This window comes from Schistocerca gregaria, chromosome 2 (genome assembly GCF_023897955.1).
Source record: "Schistocerca gregaria isolate iqSchGreg1 chromosome 2, iqSchGreg1.2, whole genome shotgun sequence".
NCBI classification, from domain to species: Eukaryota; Metazoa; Arthropoda; class Insecta; order Orthoptera; family Acrididae; genus Schistocerca; species Schistocerca gregaria.
In genome coordinates this window covers 120002988-120023518 of record NC_064921.1, presented here as the reverse complement: position 1 = coordinate 120023518, position 20531 = coordinate 120002988, and positions in this window count along the sequence as shown.

Sequence of the window (20531 nt, the reverse complement as noted above, 5' to 3'; positions counted from 1 at the left end):
GCAACAACAAAGTTATTGACTGTGGATGGTATCGTCAGAATGGAAATAATGAAGTCACTGTAAAAAAAGTCATTTATTTTGGCACTTATCTTGAATGGATTCCCACGCAGATTTCGACGTAGTTGTTATGGCTCATATTGTTGATTCTAGGGTGATTCCACTTTGACTGCTAGAAAGTCCAGATCCGTATTTCAGCAATATTTGATGAACTAACAAATGCGTTTTTCAGGAAATTCTTAATGATCAAACAATCCCAGATCAGAACAATGGTATGGTAGAAATAATTTTTTGACTTGGTGTTCACGATCCACATTTTCATTAAGCTTCTTGTAAATTCACATATACTTCTTCTTAATTGTCACATCATCAAGAAAACAGTTTTGTATCAATCTTCATATATTTAATTTCCACTTTAACCAAACACATTACTTGGCCGTTGTTTTACAAATCGAAATAAGAACTTAACTTCTGCAATGTGAAACAAAGACTGCTCTGTGTGCATTCGCGCCAAAACGGTTACAAGTAAGTCAAAGATTATGACAGTCTCACAGAAATGAATACACACAAGAACCATACTACTGTAATATATCGATACATCGGAGTACCTATACATTAATAAATACAACTGTGAATATTGTCACAAAAATATGTGTTACTTCGCAGAAAAGTAGTAGCACATTACTGGTATCGAGAACAGGGGTTGGAGTGCCGTAATGGACACGTAAATAAAGAACTATACAAGATGTTGCAGTCAGTAATGTATTAGACTGAGTCACTGGTCTGCTTCAGTAGGAGTGCAACGCTTATTTAAGATTTTGGCTCATTAAGTTACACAGATTCTGCATAACTTAATTAAAGGGTTACTTTCTTAAACCCCCTAATTGTTTCACATTGCAATGCAGAAGTTTGAAATTTGGCTCTTTGGCTGCAGGCAACCGTTTCGACACTCCTTAGATTCCACATGGCCCAAAGGAGGCACTAGAGCAGCATCTGAGCGCGATTCAGCTGAATGTGTGTTGAAGTCTCAGTACAGTTGCATTTTTTAAGTACTCAATAAAGGTGCGCGTGTTGTACCTAGGGTGTTGCCAAACGTGGGAGTCTTATACGGACCTTTTACTGTTTTATAGACCTAAGTGTCAATGTTGCCACAAGATGGCATGAAACAGAAGGGTGGAAAAAGCATGAATATCCTTTGCTGCTACGGATCGCGTTCTAATTTAGTTGAATGGTTTTGAACGGACCCTAGTGCTTCTACTCTCTACAACACGACGAAAACTGCGGTCATGCTACAGTCCATAGTTTTCAGACCACATTCCAAGTATTTGCAGCTCTACGATGACCTTAGAGAAAGGGTGTCTGCAGTGTTGCGTTGCCGAGAACAGCTTCCTGTTGCACATGGCACTGCGAAATGTGTGGGATGAAGGGTATCAGACGGATGCCATATTCGTTGACTTTCGGAAAGCGTTTGACTCGGTGCCCCACTGTAGACTCCTAACTAAGGTACGAGCATATGGGATTGGTTCCCAAATATGTGACTGGCTCGAAGACTTCTTATGTGATAGAACCCAGTACGTTGTCCTCGATGGTGAGTGTTCATCGGAGGTGAGGGTATCATCTGGAGTGCCCCAGGGAAGTGGGGTAGGTCCGCTGTTCTGTTTTATCTACATGAAGGATCTTTTGGATAGGGTGGATAGCAATGTGGGGCTGTTTGCTGATGATGCTGTGGTGTACGGGAAGGTGTCGTCGTTGACTGACTGTAGGAGGATACAAGATGACTTGGACAGGACTTGTGATTGGCGTAAAGAATGGCAGCTAACTCTAAATATAGATAAATGTAAATTAATGCAGATGAATAGGATAAATAATCCTGTAATGTTGGAATACTCCATTAGTAGTGTAGCGCTTGACACAGTCACGTCGATTAAATATTTGGGCGCAACATTGCAGAGCGATATGAAGTGGGACAAGCATGTAATGGAAGTTGTGGGGAAAGGGGATAGTCGTCTTCGGTTCATTGGTAGAATTTTGGTAAGATGTGGTTCATCTATAAAGGAGACCCATTATAAAACACTAATACGACCTTTTCTTGAGTACTGCTGGAGTATTTGCGATCCCTATCAGGTCGTATTGAGGGAGGACATAGAAGCAACTCAGAGGTGGGCTGCTAGATTTGTTACTGGTAGGTTTGATCATCACGCAAGTGTTAACGGAAATGCTTCAGGAACTCGGGTGGGAGTCTTTAGAGGAAAGGAGGCGTTATTTTCGTGAATCGCTACTGAAGAAATTTAGAGAACCAGTATTTGAGGCTGACTGCAGTACAATTTTACTTCCGCCAACTTATATTTCGCGGAAAGATCACAAAGATAAGAGAGATTAGGGCTCGTACAGAGGCATATAGGCAGTCTTTTTTCCCTATTCTGTTTGGGAGTGGAACAGGGAGAGAAGATGCTAGTTGTGGGATGGTGGATTGCGGAGTATGTATGTAGATGTAGATGTATATCGAATTAACGCTCCAATCGAAGAGGTGGTTGCATTTACGCTTTTTACGCGTTTTTGTGCCGATTCTGAGCGGCGGTGTATCTGATTGGTTCAAATGACTCTGAGCACCCCTAGAACTACTTAAATCTAACTAACATAAGGACATCACACACATCCATGCCCGAGGCAGGATTTGAACCTGCGACCGCAGCGGTCGCGCAGTTCCAGACTGAAGCTCCTAGAACTGCTCGGCCACAGCGGCCGGCCGGTGTATCTGAAATCTATTCCTCGGCACCCCTAATAAAACCGCTTGATTTAAACGCTAGACGTCGCGGTTCTGAGTTCCATCGTAGAGGCCTCCAAAGAGAGGATAAAATGTGGTTAAGAAGGGGTGTGACGATCTTTCCCCAGCTTGAAATGTACACGGTGGCCTTGGTTGTAACTACATTGAATTTTCATGCTAATGTGACGACATTAAACCAGATTACAGCTCACATGAGCGTCTGAGCTTTGACCTCTTTCCCGCTTGAGTCGACACCGAGTTCGAGTGTGACGTAACAGAGCGACACGGTTTTGCACCGTCACAGAGGAAGGTTGTAGGCACTATGAGCCAAATTTAAAACTTCTTTGATGCAATCGGAGATGGTTACCGCGTTTCAAAAAGTGACTCTTCGACTGTGCTGCGCGGCGTATTTTAATAAGGGAATATGCCTTTAATTTCAACACTGCCAAACAAAGTGGACAATAGCTACTGTCAATGCTGGTGGAAACGACTCCTCTCCATTTGACAGGTTTCTGTGTTCTACGAAGACAAATTCCAGCTCGAAATTGGGTCCTAAAATGCGTTTATAGAGTATTAGACAAGACGTAAGGGGGAGAAGTGAGTCTCTTGTTTACATAAAAGTTTTAGAAACGTGGAAAGAGCATGTTTTCGAGAGTGGTAACGTAGTCGGTTCGGATTTCAATTCAGCATATAATTTTAATATGCTAGGAAGTATTAAAATGGCTTACAATCACCTGCAGAATTAATTGTGTAAACACTTTTTTTTTCATTAGAAAGATACTGTGTTGGAAACTGCTACCCCATGTCATGACGAACCATTGTGCTTGTCAGTAATATCTGTAGTTTTTGGTTCCTCGCACTTTTGTGGACGACAGTCATTTGGTAGCAGATAATGGTCTAATAATCTGAGAAATGCTTTGTAATAAAGAAATATTAGTGGAAAAACGACTGTTATTGCCTTTCACCCTTAAATAAGCATAAATATTGCAGCAGCAGACATTAATATTATTTTCGTCATTCTTAATTTAATGCACACTCAAATGAGCTCATTAACTTGCGTGTCAAAACTGGAGAGAAAATAATACGGGTGTCTTGCACATTTCGTAGTTTTATAAAAATCAGTATCCCTGAATGGGTATTTCACACTTTATTGCACGCATTTGCCCACTAGAGAGAGACAGATAGAGAGGAGGGAAGCGTTTGCACGCACTTCACATTTTCCGATACAGTATACAAAAAATTAATAGTACTTATTTATGTTATTGAAGTTGGAATTGTCGTTCACAAACCTCGTGTCAATATAAACGTTCCAACTGTAATGACTTTCGTCGTAGATCTAGAAATTACGTCGCTAATAGCATCGCACAACATGGTTTAGTGGCTAGCGTCGCTGCCTCTGTAGCACGGGGTCTCCCGTACGATTCCTAGCCCGGACGGGGATTTTGTACACCCGAGGACTGTGTGCTTGTGTTGTCGTCGGGTAAAATGGCGAGACTGGACAGAGTAAAGATTGGGAATTTGTACGGGAGCCGATAACCACGCAACTGAGAGCCCCCCAAATCGAATATCATCATCACAAGATAGTTTAGAATATGAATCATCTGTCTTTCAGTACAGTCATTCTGCTACATTACCGTATTGTCTAGATTAAAATCCGCATGTCTGCTACATGTCACAACCGCGCCCTGTGCTGCAGAAGTCAGACCGTGGATTCGCATATGCGAGGACGGGAGTTCAAATCCCCGTTCCGGTATCGAGATTTTGGTTTTCTGTGATCTAAGGTGAATGCCGGAAAGGTGTCTTTGTAAAGGACACCGCAGACTTCCTCCATTATTCTTGCCACGTTGCAAGTTCGTGCACTGTCTCTGACGACCTCGAATGCACAATGAACCCTAATCGTCCTTACTTTTAAACAAGTAGGTGATTTTAGAAGTTTCAGGTGCAATAACCTAAAACAAAGCAAATGGAGAGAACAAACAAAACTTTCTTAATCATCTTGTGGTTGAAGTTCTTCTCTTTCTTGCGTTTTCTTCCTAATACATTTCGGTGAAGTTTCTCAATATAGTGGGTTCGTTTATTATCTGTAAAGTATCATGTAAAGATTTATGCATTGTAATAAATAACAGTTTTTGAGATTATAGTACTTACGCTAATGAAAGTAGTGACAGAAGTATTAACAGGAAAAATAAATATATAACTTAATGTTACATATGATGTACTCGTTGTAATAGTAGACTAAAAAATGAAGAAAAATGAACCCACAGCCGTCCAAAATCTCAGATACCACAGCAGTTATATTCTCAGTAATTTTTTCCCTCATATTTTTGTCTGAAAATATTTTACGCTCCCGACTTACTTATTTTGGCATCACTTGTCTCTTGGTGCCTTATGTGTCTGCACAGTAGCAGAAGACGATGCTGTTGTACAAATAGACTAATTAAACTTGATTCAAACTTGAATGAACACTGTGTAGCGTTTATATTTCGTTTCCTAACTTTGTTCTTGAAAGTATTTTACAGAAATGTGATCAGGAACAGAAAACATATTTGATATTACTGATCGGCAGCCATTGCTGTAGCCTCAAACGCATACTACATGATCAATGAAAGAACCTGCGTTTTTTCCAGAATTTGATTTTCAAAGGCCGGTCTATTTAAAGAAACATATCCTTCTACGCTAATACTAGCATTGAAATGCTTGCATTACTTTCTACGATCATGGATCACAGACCAACAGTTATAGATTGTGCTGACTAATAAATTCGTCCTCGTTATTGAGAAAATTCCATCTCCTCTCTTTTTGCTAACCATATTGAACAAATAACATTTAACCATTAGTTGAAGAGGGAAGAGTAATTATAATGTTTCTGCCTGATGTTTGCAGCACAGCTATAATTATTGCCTTACAATATGTCATATGCAATTAATAAGCGATTCTCAATGTTATGTTATGTAATTGGCATAATTTTAGGCTCAATATGAAATTATCTATTACTTTCCCAAATTTTCTTTTTTTTCCTTTTTAGCACTACTGTCGTTCTATTGTGTTGTAAAGAAATATTCGCAGTTTCACTCTTTCATCAGCGTCTTTTGGGTTACAGTACAAGATTTCGAAAAATGTGCTGAAGTGGTGAGTGGAGAGGGGGCAAGAGAAGGAGGAGAGCTTACTATGGTTTTAAATGCGTCTAATTATGTTTTGTAGATGATACGTGTTGGTGGTTGTACAGGGTGGGTGAGTGGAGCGTCCATATACACAATGTTTTACTGTTTGTGAGATGTTCACCTGTTCCGCCATTTTGTTATTTGTGTTGTGAGAGGTAGTTTTGAATTTTACACTGACATTGGGCTTTGTTGGTGTGTGCCTTTGTTTGTCAGTTTGTGTGTGTGTTTGTGTGTGTGTGTTTGTGTGTGTGTGTGTGTGTGTGTGTGTGTGTGTGTGTGTGAGTGTGTGAGATATGTACCTGGATCGTCTGATAGTACTTTAGAACTGGGAACAGGTACTTTATAACTGAGTATAGGCTTCCACTGAATAGTGAGATGTATGCATTCGTTACTTCTGTTCCTCTCACTATGGCAATTTCAGCAAATGTGGGATGACCGCTGCTACTCTTAAGGGCCGCTTTGTGTTCAATGTATCTGAGGTTGAAATTTACATTCGTTTGTACAATATAAATTGAGATACAGGCTTCCATGTGAGTTGGTAGGTTCCAGATGTATTTGTCTGTGTTAATTGCCCTTATTTTGTTTTTTCTATGACGTTGTTTGTTCTGTAGTCAATCTTCAGTCCTTGTTTTTTCAATATATTGCCTGTCCTGGTAGCTACTTTGTTGTTGTAAGTGATATGTGTTATTTATTTTTTGTTGTGGATGCCTCTTTTCATATGTGTTATGTCTGTTTATGTTTTGTGCACTTGTGGTTGTGTGTTGGTGTGTTGATCAGTTTGTTGTTGTGTGTTGGGTGGATTTTCATTTTTGTTTTAATTTCTTGTTTCAGTATCTCTATTATATTTTTTGTACCCATTTTCAAAAGCTACTTGCTTGATTATTTCTAGCTCATTTTTTAATTTGCCCTCAGTGAGAGGAATTTTATTTCATCAGTGTTGTATGTGTTGGAGACAATCTTCCTTGTGGCTAACGGGGAGGTTCGATTTCTTATGCTGGAGATTAGCTTTGGTTATTGTGTCTGCATGATTGTGATCACAAGAGCCTCCCACACAGGCTTTTAATAGAAGAAAATAACCATACCCAAACAGCCATAGCGGAAGGAAAAGAGGTTTTGAATGAATGACTATATAGCACTACGCCATGGAAGCCTGCTCTAGGCTCTAAAATAACTATCAGAAGCTCAAAACACACACACACACACACATAAAAACACACACACAGACACACACACACACACACACACACACACACACACAAAGCCCAATCCAAGTTCAAAATCTAGATCTCCCTCGGAGAACACAGTAAACATGATTGCGAACAAGTGAACACTACAACAGTTTGTGTTAGGAAGCTCCTCTTAGCCACCATGCAGAAACATGGAAGTGCTGCACATGTAAAAAGTTAGTACACACATTTGCAGACATACTCTCCGCCTTCCCCACTTAACCGTTTCACAAAGGCGATCAACAATCAGCATACACTTGAACACATTTTTCGAAAGGCAGTGCTGTAACCTAAAATTAAGCTAGTCAGTGAAATAGAGAATCTTTGTTTACAACACAGTTTAATATAATGACAACAGTGTTGTAAAAGGAAAAAAAAGAAGATTAGAAAAACAATCGACGCCATCATCGTAGGTGTAAAATATCTCAGATTACGTAACAAATATTGACAATCGTTTAATAATTGCAGATGACATACTGGAAGGCAATGATTATAGCTGTGCTTCAGATATCAGCCAGCCATGTGAACACCAATATGTAATACTATGGAAAATATTTATTTTTTCTATTAATATTTCTGTCTACACTTTTATTAGTGTAAACATGATAACCTCAAAAATCGTTGTGTATTACACTGTCCAGTCACGTTACTGTGACCACTTATCAAAAGCCTGAATAACCACTTTTTGCAGCGTGGATCGATGCGAAATGTGCAGGAAGAGATTCAATGAGGTTCTGGAAGGAAAACCGGTAGCAGTGGCCGAGCGGTTCTAGGCGCTACAGTCTGGAACCGCGCGACCGCTGCGGTCGCAGGTTGGAATCCTGCCTCGGGCATGGATGTGTGTGATATCCTTAGGTTAGTTAGGTTTAAGTAGTTCTACGTTCTAGGGGACTGATGACCAAAGTAGTTAAGTCCCATAGTGCTCAGAGTCAATTGAACCAATCTGGAAGGAATCAGCAGAGATTTGGAGCCATGCCAACCCTAATGCTGTGGCAAAGTGCGCTAGGTTTCTAGGATGGTGCAAACAGCAAGAGCAAGGTGGTCCCACAGATTCTCGATGGGGTTTTAATCCGGGGAGTCTGATGCTGAGGGGTGTACGGTAATCTCATTCTGGTGCGTTTTGAACCACTCGCGTACATTGCGAGCTGAGTGCCAGTTTGCATTGTCCAGCTAGTAGATGCCATCGTGCCGAGGAAAAACACACTGCACGTGATGGTGGTCATGGTACCGAGGATAGTAGCATTCTTGTGTTGATCCACTGCCTTTCTAGATGACGAGAACCGCCATGGAATACCCTCCAATTGGACCTTTCCGACGATTGTTGGTGGGTGTATATTTTCAGATGTTTCACATAGTCGACGCCAACGGTCATCTGTCCAAAGAAAACGTGGTTAAATTACAAAGCCCCTATGTCGCCATCAAGGGACGTCCAGTTGCGTTAGTGATGTGAAAATTCCAGACTTCGTAGCTGATGAATAGCAGTCTGAATGGATGTAAGACACAGGTGCCTGCTGTGGAGGTCCATACGCAGCAACTTTCGCTGAACGGTCTTCAGAATATACTGTTGGTAGGCCCTTGGTTCATTTGGGCGATCGACTGCTCAACAGTTGCACCTCTCCGCAGCCGTCGTTCACTCCTGTCCCCTATGGCTCGATGTGCCTCGACACAGTTTCTAATAGCGTCATTTTGTCATATACAATATACTTTAACCACGACTGACGCAAAATGTTGACAGGCGTTTCGGAAATGCTTGCATCCTTGCCCTAAAGTCAATGATCATGCCCTTTTGGACATAAGATAAATAGCTCCGTTTCCGCATTATGACGGTTGCGTTGTTTTCGTCGTTCACCGTCACCCTTTGTATATCCTCCACTGCTAGTGTTTCTACCTGCTGTCTCAGTGGTTAATGCACTCTGACGTCAAACTAGGCGGTGGTCACATTAATGTGACTTGCCCGTTTATAATGCGTAAACTACCAGGAAGGATCTTTTACAATTAACATCGTGCATCTGTGAAAGTGTGTTAAAATTTGATGTAAACAGATGTGTTCTTTGACCATGACGATTCTGTTTCTTACCATGAGTCGAACTGATACTGCTATGTCTTATCTCCTGTGGTGAAAGTTTTCATAAATGGTGAATCCGTCATACGTGTCAATGAAATCTCCAGCAGTCCGTGTCCTCTACTCGTCAGACAGTTTATGAACTGTAAATCATGGAGTGTCTTCAAATTAGGAAAATGGAATATTTACGAATGACAAAGTCAAAGATAACCTTTAATTTCTCCCATGTCAATCACACAGAGGAATAATGATTTTATGGAAGCATTTGCCGATGTCATCTGACTTTATGCTTGTTAAAGTTCGACCAGAACGTGAGACATTATCAACATTTTATGACTCACTCCGAAAGAGTTTGAAACGCAGTTTCTACTCACCACTCATTGCAGTTTATCACGAAACTAGATGTACATGCGTCGGCCCATTCCATTACCACGAGTCTTCGAACTACGACCCACTGGCGGCGACAGACAAGTATGTGTTAGACATTGCAAGGCATTTCTTGACACGTAGCTTCACGCACAAGGAAGTGCACGCATTTTTGCACCTGGAGATATTCGCATAAAGGCCTATTCTCTGTACTTCTAAAAGTCGATTTTATTTCCGCGCTTACGAGTAAATGAAAGATTCTTCCGAATACAACTATTAAATGTCAGATAATTGTTTTGAGTGATTCAAATTCACTGGAGTATAGCTTACGCAAGATAGCGAAGTTACAAGATATGCACATTTTTGTATTACGATCTCCTTTCCGTGTTGTCCTATTTTGTTTATTAAAACTGTGGTCGAGACAGAGCGTCAGTTTCTTTGAAGAAGAAAGAACTGGGTATAACCCCAGATTCACTGTCTGTATATAACAGACACCGAAAGAAAACGGAAAGAAGATTGGGATTTAACGTGTTGTCGATGTCGAGATCTTTCCAGGTGGGGCACGTGTTTTGACTGAACGAAGGCAGGTAATCAAACCAGACTTTTCAGTCTGAAAGCAACAGAGCCAGTATTTGCTTTTAGGTATTAATGGAAATCACGGAAAATCGGCATCAGGATGACAAAACGGGGTTTAGAACCTGCTCTTTCTTGACGCGAGTCCGATGTGCTCAACACTGCATAAATCACCCAGTAGCGGCAACGGTAGTCCCAAGCTACAGGGGAGAGACGGGGACATCCAATACATCCTTCTGATATGGAAGTTCCTTATCTTATTCAACGTGTGTCAGTTTCTATAAAATATTTTCGTGGAATAAAATCTGTGGTTCAGTACCCCAGTCCAGAAGAAATTTGACTCGTCTCTTATAGGTCACCGAAAGTGCATAGTAATTTGAGCGAGAACGTTGCAACTAACCAATGAAACAAAATGTAAATGTGTGACTAAGGCCTCCCGTCGGGTACACTGTTCGCTGGGTGCAAGTCTTTCGATTTGACGCCACTTTGGCGACTTGCGCGTCGATGGGGATGAAATGATGATGAATAGGACAGCACAACAATCAGTCCCTCATTGGAGAAAATCTCCGACCTAGCCGGGAATCGAACTCGGGCGCTTAGGATTGACATTCTGTCACGCTGACCACTTTTCTTTGTCTTGTTTCTTTCTTTATTCATTTTGTTCGGTATTGTTCTTTGCGTTTAGTCTGGGTGGACGTCACAAGACATCCATTCAACTTGATCGTCGATTTATTTACTCAGTTTTTTTTATTACAAACCGAACACGCTGAGCTACCTTGTCAGTTGCCACTCAGCTACCGGGGGCGTACAATGAAACAATTGATCAGATGGAACTATGTATAAACTGCAAATTACACTTTTCGGCAGTCTACCATAATCAGATTCAAGACTTAGCACTTGTACATGATACAATTCGGCACAAATCTTTGATGGTGTATTCTTCATTGGATTATTCTTTCAACTGGAACCTGATGATGGCCGTCTGCCTAAACTCGCAATTTATAGCTGCTATGGATAAACCAAGTAAGATCCACACACTTCTTTCGCTTGGTATACCTGGAGCGATCGCTGACCTCTTTTATAATCGAATCGTCTGTGCTTCCAGTGTCCTGCGTGAATAAATACTTCCTTTGTCGTATTCGTTAACTGCAGTTAGCGTATTCATGGAGATGACTTCCAGATTTACATGAAGCCCAAGTCAAATATCTAAATCCAGCTTGAAAATTTTTTATGAAAGTATTCAAAAGTGGGCACGAAGGACGGAAGGATGAGTAAGCATTATTAGATTCAAGGTGAGATTATTAGAAACGAAACAGAAGCTTAAATAACGTAGAGACGTGGTTCTTTCAAAGGCAGATCCAGTGCTTCACTTTCTGTGAAACTTTCCTCGATAAAATACTTGAGTTGTTCACGGTTGGATGAAGAATATGGTACTGGAATTGACCAAATATCATTAATTTCTCATTTATAATGACATATTCAAAGGTTTACAGTTTATCAGCTATATCCCATTTAAATTGTTTCTGAGCAGAAATACTTCTCGGCTCGTTAGAGATATTAAGGTAATAATCGAGAAAAATTTAATACCAACTCAATTTCTGTATACCATAATGTAACAGCGGTCCCTCCATATTCACGTACCACAGAAAGCTTTCCAATGTTGAGTGGTAGTTCCTGTCACTTTGATTCAAATCTAAATATGTCTCCATCATCTCCTTAATAACAGCAGTACCCGTCCTTAATTACACGCATCCTACATGACCTAAGCGCTCGAATGCTCGATCCGTACACTCTAAATTAATCTGTGTAATCTGTGACCCTCCCTGTCCTTCAACTACTATAGTATTTGCTTATACTAAGTCATACCGTTATTTAAACACTGGACAAAGGCATAGTCTTATTCGTATCGTCACAGAAATTAACTAACTCCCACTTCAGAAATAAAATGATTCTATACACTTCGAAGTAAACGTCTTTCCTGATTCCATGGACATCATTAACAGCATTTCCCTAATCTTACGCATTTTTTTCTCCTTCTCTCTCCTTTAGTAGTTCTCGATCCTTGTGTTTCATGTTTCCTACTGATTACCTCTACATTCATACTTTCCTTTTGTTTTTTCATTTGTCTGTATTTTTTTGAGTCACATATTTTCAGTAATTATTGTGTAAATGTGTTTTTTGTCCATTTCATAAAGTATAACGCGTCAGATGCCACCGTCCTTGCCAAAGTGTTAACACCGTGGCCTTGGCTAGAACTTGGGGGGGGGGGGGGGGGGTGACCTTCCGGTCTGTCGAGAGTTGTTGGCTATTGGGACGCACTCAGCAGGCAAATTGAAGAGCTACTTGATTGATAACTAGCGGTTCCCGTCACGAAAACTTACAACAGACGGGAGAGCGGTGTGCTGACAACATGTCCCTCCATTCCGCATCCACTGTGAGCTGAGGATGACACGGCGGCCGGTCGATACCATTGGTCCTTCATGATCTGTTCGGGGGGAGGGGTGCAGTGGTTAGACACTAGACTCTTCCTGGTCGTGAGGACGGTCTTTCAATATCCTGTACGCCGATCCAAATTTAGGTTTCCAGCGATTTCCCTAAATCGCATAAGGCCAATGTTGGGATGGCTCCGATGAACGTACAAGAGCGATTCTCTTCCTTGTTATTATAAGTCCTAGATTGTGCTCCGTCTCTAATGACCTCCTTGTTTACAGAATGCTAAGCCCTAATTTATTGTCTTTCCTTTTGTTATCGAGTATTTGATACTTCACTGCCTTATCAGGCTGTTCCATTTTCCTGCACTTCTGGCGTAGAATTTAGTTGTAGTGTGCTTCGAGCTGGGAGGTTTGAATTTAAAATTTAATACACTATACATAAAATACTTCTGGGTTAGGAACTGGTAATACTATTACAGTAAAGGAGTATATTCTTCTGTAGTCCGTAGAGATCTTGAAGCAGGGATGAAACAATAAATATAACAAAATATCTACAAGCTATAAGCAGAATTAAAATTCAGTCTTTGCCCTATGATACATAACACAAGGAAACAAACATTTACTTTGTATGGCCCTCGGCTATAACCAGTTATAATGATGGAGACAATTTCTGGAGCTAAACATAAGATGCCAAAACAGCTCTTAGCTAAGATCAGTTACATGACTACATTGGTCTACAACGAGGGCGTGCTGAAAAGTAATGCCTCCAGATCTTTTACGTGAAAAATTTAAAACGCCTTTGAAATAAAACCGTGCTACTTTTTCGAACCCTCTAGCAAAGAGGGATGCAACTTGCGTCAACAAAACGGGAAAGTGGGTCGATTAATAAGGATGAGATATAGTACCTCAACCGAAGTTGAGAACAGAATAACAATTTCGAGGCAATACTTCTAGCACGCCATCATTCTACTGCTGTCACCAGACAACTACCACAACAAGCTACTACAATACTCTACCAAACTATGGGATTCAAATCGGGAGAATGAGCAGGCCACGCCATGCTTTAAGAAAACATCAACACCCATGATCTACGAGGTAGAGCTTTATCGTCCATCAGTACGAAGTCTGGGCTCATACCATTTCGCAACAACCGCACATGAGGTCCCCAGATCTCGTCACGATATCTGATAGCAATTAAACCTTGCCGATTCATCCGTACAGCTATATAAAGAGGTGTTACAGTAGTCAACATCATCGCCGTCCACACCATTAAGAATCCTCCTCGATTTCGGTTTCTTTCCACAACATTTGGGTCCCGAAATCGTGCTCCACATTCCCTCCAGATGCGAATCCGTTGGGAACCACTGTCAATACAAAATCGGGACTCATATACGAAAAGAATATTGGCCCACTGTTAGACCGTCTAGGTGGCAAGTTGACTACTCCACTCTAGACGTACCCTTCTGTTCTTTTGTGGTAAGGTCTTATGGGACCAAACTGCTGAGGTCATCGGTCCTTTCTGTGATGACGCGTCAGTGGTACACATATAGCAGGTCTCTGCCTCGATGCAACACGTCCGATGAATGCTGCGATGTGAGATGCCAGTTGCCGTGCAGTACTAAGGCGTCACGGTCGAGTCCTTACAGCCAAATACGAGTAACAGTCGTCTCTTTCTGGTGTCGCTGGCCCGGTTTTCGGGATACAGTTTAAAAAACCGTAATCTCATAATAGAAACAACAAAACGACTCACATTAAGAAATCAGGAAACATCAGTTTGCGATTGATCTACTTTCATTCTTTCTACGGCCCTCGTGCACAGACAGCATGGCAGGTGTCTTTCTGTGCCATACTGTCTCTGTGTACACAGCGATTGTGGATGTAGGAGCACCAGTCAATCACTACCCTGTTTGACAGGTGCATTCTCGCCATCGTTGACCTGGTCGTCTGTTGACCAGAAGGCCATCTTCCATGCAGAACACGATAGTACAGACATCTGTTAACTGTTTGTATGACAGTATAGTGAATTAGACACAGGACGGGGAAATTGCGGCTTGTTACTTTAATTTTGGACTCCAGTGTACATACGGGCGTATCTCAATAAATTGTTGTGCAGTAACACATATAATTTGATTCGTGGTACAAAATTTTGGCATGCGAACAAGTTTCAGACTTTTGTTTAACTCACCTTATACTCTTACACGCTCTTCTAAATGAACTCACTGACCCTCAAAAGTCCATTACTATAAGTTAATCACCACCCATCCATTCCCAGTTACCCTTTCTCAATCACTGATTCAGTCCAACTCATTGTCATAATCTCCTTGTGTATCTCTGTCACTGTCTCCTGTGTCATAGCTACACTCACCTTCGTTCTGTCTATTACAATCTGCTCTCACTGTCACTGTCTCCCTCTTGCTCTTTCTTCCTGCTAATAACTCGATCCTTACTACTGCTTCTGTCTCTTCTCACTGTCACTATCTCTCTCTTACTCATTGTTTTTATCATATACTCTGTCTCTCATCATCACTGGCTCTCAACCACTCCCACTTTCCTCCTCCTCTTTATTCCTCCCGCTCCCTTCCCGCCAAGCACTGTTTCCTACACTCTTCTCCTAGAACTAGTCCTTCACTGTCAGCTATGCTCCACTGCCACTCCGTAACTTTCTTTCTCCATAACTGCTGTCGTCTCCTTCGCTCTTTCTGTAACACAACTGTTGTCTGCTATCTTCCAGTATTTATCACTTTTCCACCTCTCTGGCACTGCCACTGCCTCCTACCCTCTCAGCATAAAAATGCGCGAATATGTTCGCATGCCAGAACTTTTGTGGAAATTTTTGAAGGTGCTGCGGAATGTAGAGAGAGAAAATTGATACCCTACTTCTTAAATAAACAGGAACATACTTGCATTTTTGTGTTAAAATAGCAGCGTTTTAGCGCTGGTTCTCTTCTTTTTCCTGATGCAGCAGAACATGTAATATACATGAAAAAAAATTATTGATCAGTAAAACTTTGATAGTTTACGTATGTAGAATTGAAATAAAGCAAAACTAATTTTACACCTGAGGCTAGTTTCACGTACAAAACTTTGTAATCTAAGTTTACGCGTCGCACCGTGTGGTGGTTCTTTTTACGTATGCATTGTTGGTATTTGTTTGTGATGAATAGTTGGAGTTAGTATTATTCTACCTGCTTCACAAGTGGAAAATTATATACGTCGTTGACAGTGTTATGGTACTTGTCACAGTTAGTTTGCCCGACACCCTGTTTTTATAGTAAAAGATACCACCAACACACAATATTCCAGACACTGAGTTGCAGTATCAGTAATTTGGTTCACTTTCGTGCTTTGCAATACTGAGGAGATCAAATAAATTTACTGAAATCACATTGTATGAATATGGTTGAATATTAAAGAAACTGACTACTATTACTGCTTCAAAAGAAGAACCGCTAATCAAGAGAAATCTCCTACATATACATTTAGTTTTACTATTTGTGAAAATTAGCAAATATTAAAACAGTTATTACGACTCTGGGCCGTTATCATTTAGAACAATGGTGTTGACCTCTGCAACAATGTTCCGCTATAAAATTTTGCATAGATTATAGTTATTCACTTCATGAATATAGACTCTGTTACAGCAAAACTTTAGCGACACTTTTAAGTAATATTTGGTAATATTTAGTGTACATATTACATGAAACTTATACGTTTTCGTGCCTCGTCTCAAAATGGCTTCTTACGCTACGAAGAAACTAAAAGGAACAGCTTGCGATCCTTTTGCAAAGGGAACAGAGATTACAGTAACATTCGCAGGTCATATTAATTGATTACAGAGTCTTTGTGATTTTTCTGTGATAATATTTATTTCGTTATGACGTCAGTTTTGTTATATTTGCGAAATTCGTCAGTATTATTTTGTCACGTTATGTGGCGTGCCGCCACAACGGATTTTACATGTACGCGTACGGTAACTGTCAGCCCCTGCATTTAGATACGGAATAAATATACGAAGAAAATTTTCGAGATGTGGATCTTATGAATAATTAGCAAAAATTTGGATTCATTTCCTATGCACAGGCGTCTCTGAAATCGCGGCAGGGTTTTGGTACCCAAAAAACAAAATTTTGGGGTGATTCTCGACAGTCGGTAGATTTTTTAAAACGGGGAGACGACACTTCTAGATAAATGACTAAAGAATATACCGTTAGAATTTGAGGCTCATATCGAAATTTACGTTTAGAAACAGAATAACATTAAACCTCTGTATCTTCGATACAAATATCTAGGAAATTTTCAATGTTGTTCAAGATGGGGAGCTTGGGAACATATTGCAGAAATTTCATCCACTGACAGCGCATAGCCTTCTTGGAACCCTCGGCTGGGTGTTGGTCCGCTGGTGAAGGCGAAAATATATTGAGACAAGCTTTTTTTGGAGTTTTGCTAGAAATTGCCAATGAAGTATTGGCGCCTCGAGAATGCCCATCAAACCTATAGTAGACCACATCAAATTCAGAAAGAATGAACCGTTTCCTGCAATTGCCTCAGCAGGAGGATGTGTGTTATATTCCTACTTTGGCCCTGTACTGTAGGATAGTGACACTAAGATGATTCTTGTGTTGGATATAAAAATGGTCTCTAGCTAAACGGCTATCCAAAACACTCAACCCTAATTTTTTTATCACCAGTCGCACGCTTACCGGTTTTCTCGACAACTGAGTTACGTTGACAGCATAATTCAAATGAAATGACTTTCGGTTTAATACAACAAATCAGGCTGACAGTCTGTAATTTATCAAATTAATTTGCATTTGCTCACAGTGCATACACTTGCACGCCCCGTGTGCCATCTTTCAATGACCACAAGTTGTCTCACGAGCACAATGGACTTCCATGAAGAATGCTGCTTGCTAGCCAACATACTCAATGAACTACTTGTTCTCAACATGGTGCTCTGTATCAAACAGTAAATTTCAGGGTTCAATCATCAGCTCTAAGGTACTCGACCAGAGCTGCTCTTGTCATGCAGAGGCCGCTTCCTCTGCCTCCACTGGGACAGCTGCAATTCGACTGCTTCACCAGGCTGGTGTGTCCGCTACAGCAGCCACCTCCCTTGCTGAACATTAGAGACGTTCGTCTGACCGGACCTTAGCATACCATCTTGTCGAGGTTCTTGGACAGAACTCGCTCGTTCCACTCCGTGCAGCACCGTCACTGCCTCCACCAACTCGTATGCTGTACAGCCCCACAATGCACGGACAGTGGCTGGCCATCTCGGCTCCTGCTACAGCCCTTCTGCGTCTCGTTGACTTGTTGATAAGGTGCCGAAGGTTATCCGACCGCGGTAAGGGTGCTGGCTTCCAGGAGATGTCTTATGTTCGACGCAGAGCAAGTAACTGCCACACTGTAGTCTCGCGCTATCCAGCAAGGCAGGAGCGCAGCAAGTTCTGTTGATAGCGCCTTACATCGACGCTCTACTGCCAGGGCAGCGCTAACACAGCCGGAAACCATGCATAACGTGAATTACGAATTCTAAGTCTCCATCTACAGTGACAAGCCAAAGAAACTGTTACACCTGTCTAATATCATGCAGGGTCCCCGGTCCCCGCGAGCAAGCAGAAGTTCCGTAACGTTACGTGCATGGACTCCATTAATGTCTGAGGTAGTGCCGGGGGGAAATTGACAGCATGAATCCTACAGGACTGTCTATAAAACCGTAAGAGTACGAGGGGGTGGAGTCTCTTCTAAACAGCATACACCAAGGCATCCCAGATATGCTCAGTAATGCACATGTCTGTGGAGTTTGATGGGCAGCGGAAGTGTTTAAATTCAGAAGAGTGTTACTGGAGTCACTCTGTAGCAATTCTGGACATGTGGGGTGTCGCTTTGTCCTGCTGTCATTGCCCAAGTCCTTCGGAATGCACAATGGACCTGAATGGATGCAGGTTATCAGACAGGATGCTTACGTACGTGTAATCTGCCAGAGTCGTATCTAGACCTATCGGGAGTACCATATCACTCCAACTGCGAAGGCCCACACCATTATAGAGGCTCCACCAGCTTGAACAGCTCGCTGCTGACATGAAGGCTTCATGGCTTCATGAGGTTGTCACCATATCAGTACAAGTCCATCCGCTCGAAAAAATTTGAAGCGAGACTTGTCCGACTAGGCAACATCTTTCCAGTCATAAACAGTGCAATATCGGTGTTGGCGGGCCCGGGAGAGGCGTAAAGCTTTGTGTCGTGCAGTCATCAAGAGTACACGAGTGGGCCTTCGGCTCCGAAAGCCCATATCAATGATGTTTCGTTGAAAGGTTCACACGCTGACACTTGTTGATGGCACAACATTGAAATCTGCAGCAATCTGCGGAAGACTTCTGTGGCGTTGAACGATTCTTTTCAGTCGTCGTTCGTCTCGATCTTGCAGGACCTCCTTCCGGCCGCAGCGATGTCGGAGATTTGATCTTTTACCGAATTCTTGTTATTCACGGTACACTCGTGAAATGATAGTACGGGAAAATCCCCACTTCATCGCTCCCCAGGAGATGCTGTGTCCCATCGTTCGTGCGCCGAGTATGACACCATGTTAAAACTCAAATCTTGATAACCTGTCATTGTAGCCATCTATCAACTACGCCAGACACTTGTTGTCTTATATAGGCATTTCCAATCGCAGCGCCGTATTCTGCCTGTTTACATACCTCTGTATGCCTAAACCACTTTCTATGGCGACTGAGTGTATAATGACGTAAATGCTCCGCAAGCCACCGTATGGCGAGAGCGAAAGGTACCCTGTACCAATATTAGTCCTTCCGCTGCTGTGGACGTCTAAACACGTCCTTATCGCCTTTCCCCAGGTGCTGTTCTACGTGTAGGTGCGGGCCGCTGCGGTTTTCCAGCAGTGCTATAGACCTCTGAGCCGCTGACCTCTCACTGCTGCGGACGTTTTACTTCCATACCTCAGTGAATAAGGAAGTTTCGAATATTTGTCATACAACGTACGTGCGTCAGTGTGTGCAATTATTTACAAAAAACCTCGTTCCGATATCTCGAATCGTTTATGAGATGTGACGATTCTTATGACCACATAATAAGCGATGCGCAAGGACATGAATGGGCGTGGTGCGCGCGACCATGCTACGGATATAAAACACAATAACTCGAGAACAAAATGAGATATTATTCATCTCACAATTTTAAGTAATATTTCGATATCTTATCTACATCTCATTCAGTGATATGAGCTAATAAGAGTAATACAAAAAGTTTACTCAAATCAGTTGGTTGTTTCATTTAATTTGAAGCACCGCTATAAGTATGGAGAATGTCGAGAAGAAATCTATTTATCGAATGAAGATGTCAGACTGTAAAATCAAATTGTTCCCCTAACAGTTTCCGAGAAATAGGATGGTAAGTATTTCAATGCGCGCGAACGCCATCTCACCGCACAGCTACCACCACATGACTAGCCGTACAGCCGTAACAATAGCCGCCACAGCACGTTATATGCCTCCGTAAGGTGCCTAATTTCTCTTATCTTCGTGGTACTTACGCGAAATATGTGTTGTCCGCAGTCGAATCTTTCTGCAGTCAGTTTTAGATGCCGGTTCTCTAAATTTTCTTAATAGTGTTCCCCGAAAACAGCGTCGCAAGTTTATCGCACTTTCTTCAAGTGAACTATACAAATTCTCTTACGATCTCGGTGTTGACGAGATATGTAACCATCTTTACTTTCTTTGACCTTTTTCACGGTAGCACAAGCATTTTTCTGCGATAAAGTGTCTGCTGGCGTTAAATTCAACCATAATTATAGCGTTGATCGAATTGGGTGTAATAAGTCAGTTCAAACAGCGCTTAGTGGCCATTAACCTCTCCTTTGTGTCAATATTTCGGTCATTTAAAACTAGTTAGTTGGGTGTGAAAATTCGCTAGACTTCACAGCCTCCTAAT